At 35.5% G+C, this 12,582-nt stretch overlaps 1 protein-coding gene across 3 annotated transcripts in view; it reads right to left on the bottom strand.

Moving 5' to 3' along the window:
- The window catches only part of LOC127169804 (nephrocystin-4), a 229,647-nt gene that overhangs the window by 132,133 nt on the left and 84,932 nt on the right, over positions 1-12,582 (bottom strand). The window lies entirely within an intron of this gene.

Genomic DNA, 12,582 nt, shown 5'->3' with positions numbered 1-12,582 from the left:
TTAAAATTAGTAATAATAAGAAATGTTTGAATGATTTCTGGATTGTGTGTAATGACTGCTGAAAATTCAGCTTTGCCATCACAATAATATTTTACATTTTAAAATATATAAAACAGAAAGCTGTTAAAAAGTTTAAACTGTAATAATATTTCACAATATTTCAGTTTTTACTGTTTGTTTTTTTTTAAATACACTACTAGTCAAAACTTCTTGAACAGTAAGAATTTTAATGTTTTTAAAGAAGTCTCTTCCATCTAAATCCTTATAAACAGCTTCTGAACTATGGCCACTATACGGAAAAGTCACAGTTTCAAACAGCTGCCCCCCAAGCACAAAAAAGGTCTGGTTGTAACACAAGTTGTCAGTGTCCTTTCCTGTTACATAACAAACCATCATAGGTACCTGCACCCCAGCCTCCAAAAAACTGTCACCATTTGCTAAATATTAGGGGTGCAACTTTGAGTCCAGCAGCTGTCTCTGTAAGTCAGTGTCCAGACACGTTTACAATAACACATCAATTACACGACAGCCTGCTGCCATTGTGTGGCGACTCTTGGCAGACACCTGGTGTTTCAAAGATGCATCGGCTCTGAGGCGGTGTGGCAGCAGCAGTCAGGTGTTATTAATTGCAGCATTACAGAGGATCTGTAAAAGAAGGTATGGGACTAACAGCTTTTCTCTCTCACTTCTCCTCAGGGTGAGAGTCACATCTATCTGCTCAGGCCTCCCACTCACCGCTCCTCCAATTAGCATATCAATTGTGTGCAGTGTTTTATATGCAGGCCTACAAGAAGTAGTCCGCACGTATCCCACTTTACACCGTGAATCACCCAGCTAGTGCAGCGACCATCTAAATCCTTCCTTTAAGTGGATGTAATGCAATTTTGTGCCCGGTTCAACGCTTAATAGGTCAGATCTGTGCATTTCCATGAGTCTGATGGGTTCTTGCCAGTGATACAGATGTGAATGATGACTTGTGAGGTATTTTCATTTTATGATTTTGTGTGACAAATATACTGAGACTAAATCTTCTTCTGTAAAATGTCATTGGCTGTTTAAACACAAAGCTAAGACTAAAAAAAGGGACAGTTAACCTAGAAATGAACATACTCATCTTCATGTTGCTTTCTCTCTTCTGTGAGACACAAAATAAGACATTTAGCAGTATGTTCAAGCTTTGTACAAACTTTAGGCACTGGTCATTGAAAAGCAAATATTGATCCACAACTTTTCTGACTTGTCTGTGGTTGTGGCCCTGTGAGGTACATCCATTTTCGCTGCCTTCTAAGACTTTATATTTGGTCAACAGTCTCAAATCACCTGTGGGCGACATGACAAATCTGAGGTCCAATTATTTGGAAGAATATTGTGCAACAAGCAGAGAGGGACACGGTACTCTAGAGACTCTATATTCGCCAATTATTTATTTCAGTAATAGAAAAGGCTATGGCTGTTTTGAACAAAAGCGTTCTCAGTCGATAGAGATAATTAAGCAATTAAATCACGTAGCGATGTGCCTGTTTTCAGCAAATACATGTAACACAAAGCCCTTAGGTGGCGCAGCCCAGTGCAGCATTCGATTGTTTGACTGCGAAAGGTCGGTGGGTAGCTTACAGGCTCTGCAGGACAGACAGCACGCATTTATGAGGGAATTAACACTCCTGCTTTGAGGAACGCAAGGATTAAAATTTCAGGTCATGGAATATATTGCCTCCTCACCTCCAGGTTATGGTTATATTAATGTCATTGTGTTTCATTAACTCAGTTAGAGTCTAACCAGAAGTAAAAACAAATTATTTGAGTGGAAATTGACAGATGATTTGCAGATGAAATAATGAATAACACTATGAACTCCACGCATAAACTTCATAAATCACAAAGCATTTTTGATTGACCAATTCTTGCATTAGAAAGAATAATTGTCATGCTGTTTACACTACCATTTAAAAGTCTGAGGTCAATAAGATGTTTAATGTTTTTGTTAAAAAAGGCTCTTATGCTTACCAAGGCAATATTTACACTGCCAGTCAAAAGTTTAAAATATATTAATTTATAAATATTTCAAAATGTTACTGTTTTGCTGTACTTTGGATTAAATAAATGCAGGCTTGGTGGGCAGAAGAGACTTCTTTAAAAACATTAAAATTCTTACTGTTCAAGAAGTTTTGACTAGTAGTGTATTTAAAAAAAAACAAACAGTAAAAACTGAAATATTGTGAAATATTATTACAATTTAAACTTTTTAACAGCTTTCTGTTTTATACATTTTAAAATGTAAAATATTATTGTGATGGCAAAGCTAAAATTTTCAGCAGTCATTACACACAATCCAGAAATCATTCAAACATTTCTTATTATTACTAATTTTAAATTACTAATACTAATTACTAAATACTAATACTATTACTAATGTTGAAATAGCTGCACAGCTTAATATTTTTGTAAAAAACAGACAATTTTTTCCCAGTATTTTTTCATGAATAGATTTTTTTTTATGTAAAATTTTCACTTTTGATGTCACTTTTGATCAATTTAATCTGTAAAAGTACTCATTTCGCTAAAAAAAAGATCAAAAGACGTTAACATTGTTATAAAAGAAATATAATAATAATATTATAATATAATAATAAATGCCGTTCCTTTGAACTATATATGTCCAAAAACTTCATGAAAAAAATATTTTCATTTTTGTATTTACATATATATATATATATATATATATATATTTTTTTTTTTTTTTTTTTTTCTGTTTTTTAATGTCTTTTGATGTCACTTTTGAGCTATTTAATATGTAAAGGTATTAATATACACACACACACACACACACACACACATATATATATACAGTGGGTACGGAAAGTATTCAGACCCCCTTAAATTTTTCACTCTTTGTTATATTGCAGCCATTTGCTAAAATCATTTCAGTTCATTTTTTTTCCTCATTAATGTACACACAGCACCCCATATTGACAGAAAAACACAGAATTGTTGACATTTTTGCAGATTTATTAAAAAAGAAAAACTGAAATATCACATGGTCCTAAGTATTCAGACCCTTTGCTCAGTATTTAGTAGAAGCACCCTTTTGATCTAATACAGCCATGAGTCTTTTTTGGGAAAGATGCAACAACCTGGATTTGGGGATCCTCTGCCATTCCTCTCCAGTTCTGTCAGGTTGGATGGTAAATGTTGGTGGACAGCCATTTTTAGGTCTCTCCAGAGATGCTCAATTGGGTTTAAGTCAGGGCTCTGGCTGGGCCATTCAAGAACAGTCACGGAGTTGTTGTGAAGCCACTCCTTCGTTATTTTAGCTGTGTGCTTAGGGTCATTGTCTTGTTGGAAGGTAAACCTTCGGCCCAGTCTGAGGTCCTGAGCACTCTGGAGAAGGTTTTCGTCCAGTATATCCTTGTACTTGGCCACATTCATCTTTCCCTCGATTGCAACCAGTCGTCCTGTCCCTGCAGCTGAAAAACACCCCCACAGCATGATGCTGCCACCACCATGCTTCACTGTTGGGACTGTATTGGACAGGTGATGAGCAGTGCCTGGTTTTCTCCACACATACCGCTTAGAATTAAGGCCAAAAAGTTCTATCTTGGTCTCATCAGACCATAGAATCTTATTTCTCACCATCTTGGAGTCCTTCAGGTGTTTTTTCATGTGTCTTGCACTGAGGAGAGGCTTCCGTCGGGCCACTCTGCCATAAAGCCCTGACTGGTGGAGGGCTGCAGTGATGGTTGACTTTCTACAACTTTCTCCCATCTCCCGACTGCATCTCTGGAGCTCAGCCACAGTGATCTTTGGGTTCTTCTTTACCTCTCTCACCAAGGCTCTTCTCCCCCAATAGCTCAGTTTGGCCAGACGGCCAGCTCTAGGAAGGGTTCTGGTCGTCCCAAACGTCTTCCATTCAAGGATTATGGAGGCCACTGTGCTCTTAGGAACCTTAAGTGCAGCAGAAATTTTTTTGTAACCTTGGCCAGATCTGTGCCTTGCCACAATTCTGTCTCTGAGCTCTTCAGGCAGTTCCTTTGACCTCATGATTCTCATTTGCTCTGACATGCACTGTGAGCTGTAAGGTCTTATATAGACAGGTGTGTGGCTTTCCTAATCAAGTCCAATCAGTAAAATCAAACACAGCTGGACTCAAATGAAGGTGTAGAACCATCTCAAGGATGATCAGAAGAAATGGACAGCACCTGAGTTAAATATATGAGTGTCACAGCAAAGGGTCTGAATACTTAGGACCATGTGATATTTCAGTTTTTCTTTTTTAATAAATCTGCAAAAATGTCAACAATTCTGTGTTTTTCTGTCAATATGGGGTGCTGTGTGTACATTAATGAGGAAAAAAAATGAACTGAAATGATTTTAGCAAATGGCTGCAATATAACAAAGAGTGAAAAATTTAAGGGGGTCTGAATACTTTCCGTACCCACTGTATATATAACTTCAGAATGGTAATGTATAATTTTAGTAATATAAACTATATTCAAAAAAGTTACATAGAAAACAAAGTTGCAGCAAATATACAGAATCTAGAAATCTCTCTCTAGAAATCAAAACATCACCACGTGCCTTCAGAATAGAGTTGTCAAAAGGTACCGGGTTCGGTACTTTCGGTACTGAAATTTTTAAATTTGGCTCAACAGCTCAAATGCGAGCAGGAAATGGACATTTTTAAAATTCCAGTCCCGAAAGTACCGAACTCAGTACCTTTTGACAACCCTACTTCAGAATGTTGTACTTTTCTCATTATCCATTGTTTCTGATTAGGGTTTCATTTGTCTTCATAAATACTTCTTTTTCTGTGCCTCTACTTTCCATTTGAAAACTAAATTAGGAAGTAAGAAGCTGAGACACAAACCACACAGTGATGAGACATGTATGTGTCACCAAGGCTTAATCCAATCAAATGAGCTTTGTGTGTGAGGAGTGTGTATGTACTGTATATCACTGCCAATTAACTCCCTAGAGAACGACACAAGCGACGCATGTGTGTCAGAAGCGGCATACACACCAGCTCACTGCAACAAGTTGATAACAATATAATGATGTATAATTAGTGGAATGTGCTTTGACACTGAACCCCACAACGGATTCCACTTTAAAACACAAACAGACTTAGAATGCACTGCGTTACAGACTTAAAGAGACAGTTCACCCATTTTTTTTTTCATTTGCTCGCCCACATATAATTCCACATCTGAATGACAAACAGGAACACAAAAAGAGAAACTTTAAACAATGGACTAGTCACTTCAATTCACTTCATTTACAATGGCTAGGGATCGGAGCTTTCAAGCTTCATTTACGAACTATACTACTGTAAGAATTTTAAAGAAGCCTCTTATGCTCTCCAAGGCCACATTAATTTAATTAAAAAATGACTTTTTTTGTTTTTTACAGAATTATCTTTTGCTCACCATTTTGCTCATCATTTATTTGATCCAAAATACAGCAAAGGCAGTAATGTTGTGAACTATGTTTACTATTTAAAAAAAACCTGCTTTCTGTTTGAATATATTTTAAAATGCAATTTATTCCTGTAATCAAATCTAATTTTTCAGCATCATTACTCCAGTCTTCAGTGTCACAGGATCCTTTCAGAAATCATTCTAATGTGCTGATTTGCTGTTCAAGAAACATTTGTTAAAATTTTCAGCAAAAAACGTGAGTCTGTTACACTGTAAAAAATAAAAAACACAATTTGTTGAGTCAGCTTAAAATAATTTGTTACCCTGCTGCCTTAAAATTGTAAGTTCAGTCAATTCAAATAAGTTTAATCAACTTGAAATGTTAAGATGTACTAAGTAACAACTTAGATATTTGTGTTTGTTAAACTTAACAGATGGGTAAGTTACCCAGCTGCCTTAAAATTTTAAGTTGATTCAACTCAAATATCTAAGCTGTCACTTAGTATAATTTAACATTTCAAGTTGAATAAACTTTTTTGGAGTTGACTGAACTTAAAATTAAGGCTGCCAGGTTACAAATTATTTTAAGTTGACTCAACAAATTGTTTTTTTACAGTGTAGAGGTTTTATGGATCACTTTTACAATACTTTTGTCGTTACAAAGCTTGGCGGGCCCAATCCTCATTCACTTCCATTATATTTCACCAAAGTGACACAAGGGGAAGAAATTATAGAAATTAACTTTTATTTAGCAAGGATGCTTTGAATTAATCAGAAGTGATGATAAAGACATTTTTAATGTTCTATTAAAATATAAGATTTCTATTTTAGATTAATGCTGTTCTTTCTATTCATCTAAGAAACCTGATTTTTTTTTTTTTTTGGAGTAGCAAATCAGAATATTAGAATGATTTCTGAAGGATCACGTGACTGGAGTAATGATGCTAAAAATCAGCTTTGAAACCACAGGAATAAATTATATTTTAAAATATATTCAAATAGAAAACAGTTATTTTAAATAGTAAAAGTATTTCAAAATTTTACTGTTTTTGCTGTTCTTTGAATCAAATAAATGCAGGCTTGGTGAGCAGAAGAGACTTCTTTAAAAAACATAAAAAAATCTTTTGACTGGTAGCGTACATTAAAACAGTAATATTGTGAAATACTACATTTTTAAAAAGCGGTTTTCAATTTTAAAATGTAATTTATTGTTTATTGTGATCACTGAGTGAGAATCAGATTTTAGAACAAATCATTTGATTCACAAAACAATTGATTTGTTTAAAAGAACTGACTAAAAAGAACAATTTGTTCACTTGATCAGACATCGCTTCTACTCTGAAATGCAACAAGAAGAGCTGGGACAAAGATTTTTAGCAAAAAATGTGAGTCAGAAGTTTTATGGATCATTTTTACAACACTCTCATCATTATGAAGCTTGACGGGCCCAATCCTCATTCACTTCCAGTATATGGAAAGTTCGACAGAAGAAATAAAGTCACCCAAGTTTGCGGGTGAGTAAATAATGACAGTATTTTCATTTCTGGGTGAACTATTGCTTTAAAAAGACATGACTGATGGACAGAAACCAGGGAAATAGACAGAAAAGCAGAGAAGGATAAAGCAAAAGAGATAAGCATGGAAAACGAGCCTGTCTGCAGCTTATCTAAACACATCGGCTACAGAAATATCTTATTTCTGTTTCATACTCTTGTCCTTTTTCTTCCTCTCACTCTCCTCCTTGTCTGCTCTCCGTGCTGTCACAGATTTTGCTTCCTGTGCCCAAAATATGAATATTTTAGAGCTAAGAAGCTTAAAGGGAACAATGAAATGGCCTGAAGTTAAATCATACCCCATTTCCAGCTTCACAGAGCAAAAAGAGCAACCGAGTGAGAGAGAGCGAGAGAGACTGAAGGAGAAGGAAAGCGAGGGAGGAGGATCTTTTCTGAGTGATGAATGCAGCGCAGTGTATCTCACAGTAATGACAAAGCTCATCCTCTCTCATTGGCCTCTGTTTCTCATCTGTGAAATTTCTGGACACCGCGGGTCACGCATCATCCAGCCCAGCCGCCGTGACCACAGGCCCTTTAACAGACAAGGCTAGCGACAAGGATGAAGGAATATTACTTTTAACTGAACAAAATGCACAAAAGATGAGAGGCTTATATGGAAAAGTTTATTCTAAGACTCAATGTCACAGTAAAAGAAAAACATAATGGGTGTTTTTCTTTTGCATCCGTTTATGTGGTTGTCTCACACTAAGGCATTTCAGTTTGGAAGATCAAGTAGGCATGCAAAAAAGAGAGCTGGTTAAGTCCCTTCGCTCCCAGAGTTCTGTATTTATTTCTTGATTTGTTATTATTTATTTATTTATTTTTTGGGATTTTGGTTTGCAGGGAATAGACGCGTTCCCATTGGCATCACAAGCCGCAAATTCAGCCTCAAACCAAAACGCCTTTGATGTTTCTGACGGTGGAATCAGAACAGAAGAATTAAAAATAGAAACAGTTGCATTTGAATCTTCATGAAAGACTTTCTAATGCTTTCTAAAAGAATATCACTTATTTAAGAATATCACCCACAGACGTGTGGGTTGGATCACAATATCATGGCGTAAAATGACAACCGACTCCTCTCGTTTCACCTTGGTCTTGATACTTAAATTGTTATTTATTTTTTTTTTTTTACAAAAATAAAGGTTACAAAAACCATTCAAATAAAAAGTAGGACTTCGCAAGTAGTACTTTCACTCTGACAATCCTCACGATCAGCTGTCACCAAAATGAACAAAAGACTAACAATTCCACTAACAAGAGGTATAGAAGACGAAAATACGGGCCAACAAATTGATTTTACAGAAACTGCTGTGTGTTGAATAGTCTGGTTCAGGCGAGTGATTGGGAAGGTCATTTAAACCAAATACAGGAATAATAGCAGCAAGAAGAGACAAGCTCTGGAGAGGTGAGGGTCATCGTCCCATTCAGACTCAAGAATTGAAGAGGGTTTTTTTTCTCTGAAAAATAAAATTGGTTTCTGAAGGTTATTTCTTTGTAGTGAGCAGATGAAATGAATAGAGAGCGTGTTATTTCAGGGGCTGCATAACTGCAGAGTGCAATCAGTTTTTATTTAATACTGGGCCGATTATCAAAGAAAGAAGCGTCATTGTGTTGGCCGTTGAGGAGTGACCAATTTTAATCATGCAAATGTATAATAATTATACTTGGAAAAACTACAAATATAAAGAATTATTTACATTTAAAAAAAAAAAAAAAAACAACCAAATTATAATTAAATGCAAAAAGATGTGGACGTCAAAATTTATTCTTGTCACAGTGTCGCAGATGTTAGTTTCTCTAATCAATAATCAATTACATTACTGTGGCAGCAAACTATACTTCGTTGCAGGAGAGCATGAACAATTTACATAACTCTGGCCCAAAAGAGTTCTTTGGTCAGCAAGTCCTCAGTTCTTTGGAAATTATAAAAGGGTCTGACTAAGCTATTGACTTCTGCGAGACGGTAATGTGGTCGGAAGAACTGTGAGTCAAGGGTAAGTCGGAGAACAAAGACGAGCCTCCTTATATTAATTTGAATCCGCACTGCGGCTCTACCTGCATAATAGACATTTAATGGCTTTCATAAAATTTAAAATAAAATTTATTGGGATTTATTGACAAATGACTTGTGAAAGAGCCGGGAGTAAAAAGAAATTTATCCAGGGTATAATCAGTGACATAACTAAATTGATGTGCGAATGCCTAAAGAACCTAGAGACAATTACGATTAACCCTTAAAGGCACAAAGTAATGATTTCCGCTAAATGCTTTACATTGGAAGAAATTAATAGTTTAAAATGAAGCACACTCATGAAGACCTGAACACTGTGGCCATGCATAACTTAAGCAAATCCTGCAGGTGGCTTCCATAGAGTTGCTAAGTGGTTGTTTTTTCCCTAATATCAAAATATTTCAGACAGTTTATTCCAAAATACTACTTTTTGTAAACTTTACATGAAAAACAGCGACTGGAATCAGAAGTGGAATAGTGCTGTCAATCCATTAAAAAAAAAAAAAAACAGAATTAATCGCAGATTTATTCTGAAATTAATTACAATTATTTGCAATTAATCCCACCCTACATTAAAATTTTAAAATATTTTTTTGTATTGCAATAATTTTACATTCAATCTTCAAATTAGAAACAATATAAAGACAGTATATTTTTAATATTTGTCAAAGATTTTTTTATGACTGAAGGAGAGTATCACTGATACCAATGTTACCTATGTCTCTGGAAAATTATTCTTTTTTTCCTAATATTTAACTATTGGTTATAGCCATTCAACATTACAGTATAATTAAGAGCTATTAATTTTAACATTTATTAGACTTTAAAAAATAACAAACGTCTAATTTAAGTGAACTTAAAACAATCTTCATATAAATCTATTATTTACATGTGCCCTTCAGCAAGTAGGAAATATACATTAATTAAATAAAGTTAACAAACACTGCAGTAAATACTAAATTAAATTGAATCCTTAAAGGGGTCATCGGATGCCCATTTTCCACAAGTTGATATGATTTTTTAGGGTCTTAATGAAAAGTCTATAATATACTTTGTTTAAAAATTCTCAGTGGTTGTGTAAAACAACACCATTTTCACCTTAACACCCTTTTTACCTCAAAATGAGCTCTGCAAAAATCATCCTATTCTGAGGGATTATTCCACTCTTTTCTCTCTGTGGAGTGACGAGCTGCTCTGAGAGATTGTTTACTTTTACATACACTGCCAACACATATTAATGTTCAAACAACATGTAAAAGTGAAGTTTGCATCCTATGACCCCTTTAAAGCTACAAAAGTTACTGATTTTACTTCAAGAGCTGCTGCTGCTGAACGTGACGTGGATCTGATGCATGCTCATAGTTTCTCTCATGCTTTAATATAAAATAAGACAGGCTACAGCATGCCCTGCCGCATTTGTGCATGCAACTGAAGCTACAGACACAGTATAATGGCTGACAGGACAGGTAAATTCATTTTTACTGGCATATGGCATCTCATCTGACCACATTTTACTGTTGTTATACTCAAGCTCCTTCGTCACCTGTAGCTTTCCTACACTCCTTTGACTAGCACCTGCCGCTATAGTGAAGTTGGAGTGCACATCTGAAACGTCTCATGTTTGATGTGGTTGTAAAGACGTTCTACGACTAAATAAATTCACTTCTTGTCAAGAAAAAAAGAGAAAGAAGCAGCAATTGTGAGTGGGGTGGCCAAACCCAGCCCTGCCCCTGAATTAACTGCATGAAATATTTTTAACGCCATTAAACTGGAAAAATTAATTGCCTGCATTAACACACTAATTTTCAGGACTAGAATGCAAATGTGAATATTTCTTCCCCAGTTTTGTCCAGAGATTGTCAGGAATTAAAATGTGCATCTACGTCTCACTAGATACTGCTTGAAATTAGCATTAGTGTGTTAACATGTCACACATCATATATAACACATTATCCAGCTGAAGTAACTCTCCATCAGACACCCTGGGAGAACTGTGAGAGAGGGTTAGAAACACAGCACGACACAGAATGAATGATGCTGAAATCCATGAAATCCAGCAAATCAGAGCGTTGAGAAGAGCATTGCTTACGGCAGTGAGACGCAGGGATGCTTTGTTAACGCTGAAGCCCCTATGAAAGCACCAGGAGGGAGTGAGTTATATCAATACACCTGCAGATTAAGATAAAGTACCACATGTTATATTGAATAACCGGAAAATGGCTGCCTGTTTCCTTATCTTTACAAATCGCAAGCACTATTTATGGAATAGCTGTACTCATATGTGCTATGTGTGTCTGTGTGCTTGCGTGTGTGGGGGAGCATGCACTAATATTATAATCATGGACAATACTGATAAGCATATAATTTTTTTTTCATGTTATGATAACTGGTAAATGGCCTATGTTAAAATTCTATAAAGATTTTTCACTGATGCTCCAGTAGGCAACACTTTGCATTAAGAAAAGGGGTGAAAACTTTTGGAATTTGAAAATGTAACTTATTTTGTCTTCTGGGAAACATGCAACTATCTTCTGTAGCCTCTGAAGGGCAATACTAAATTAAACAATATGATATCTAGGCAAAATAAGAAAAATTTACATATCCATTCTCCATTCTGTTCAAAAGTTTTCACCCCCTGGCTCTTAATTGTTAACTGCATTGTTTTTCCTTCTGAAGCATCAGTGAGCATTTGAACTTTCTCTAATGGTTGCATATGAGTCCCACAGTTGTCCTCAGTGTGAAAAGATGGATCTCAAAATCATACAGTCATTGTTTGAAAGGGTTCAAATACACAAAAATGCTGGAAAACCAAAGAATTTGTCGGACCTGAAGGATTTTTCTGAAGAACATCAGGCAGTTTAACTGTTCAGGACAAACAAGGGACTCATGAACAGCTATCACTAAACAAAAAAAACACAGCTGTGGATCATTCAGGTAACAACACCGTATTAAGAATCAAGCGTATGCAAACTTTAAACCAGTTAGTTTTTATAAATTCAACTATTATTTTCTCTTGTGGACTATATGTAAACATCTTTTAGGTGAAATACCTTATTCAGCGCAGTACTAAATAAACAATGACATGCATTTTGTATGACCCCTCTTCTTTTGGTAAAATGATTAACATTTTAATTATTCTGAAAGGGGGATGTAAACTTTTGACCTCAACTGTAGCAGTTAGGGCCACCTAATATAAAGTTGGACCAAATAAATTTATAAAATAACCAATTTATTCTTCAAATCAGAACTTCTTGATTCTAAAATCCTATTGTAGTAGTTTTCATAAATACAGATGTTGTTAAAAAACACAAATTAAAAGAAAGTAAACACTCTAACCGACAGTACAATTGTTGCGCTACAGGCGACTCAAGGACCTTTCTCCATCCCGCCCAACTCTCTCTCTCCCACTTTAGTTCCTGTCTCCTCTACACTGTCCTGTCCTACTAAAGTCAAAAACGGCAAAAAATAACTATAAAAAAATAGTAATATCATCGCACTCAGTCAGCCGACCACTAGTATCTCATTCTGAGATTTGCTAACGATTACATTTAACAGCGTTTTTAAATTATTGCAACATTTTTGATTATCATTTAGTATAATG

This window comes from Labeo rohita, chromosome 8, assembly GCF_022985175.1.
Source record: "Labeo rohita strain BAU-BD-2019 chromosome 8, IGBB_LRoh.1.0, whole genome shotgun sequence".
In the NCBI taxonomy this organism is placed as follows: domain Eukaryota; kingdom Metazoa; phylum Chordata; class Actinopteri; order Cypriniformes; family Cyprinidae; genus Labeo; species Labeo rohita.
This window is presented reverse-complemented; position numbering and strand designations above follow the sequence as displayed.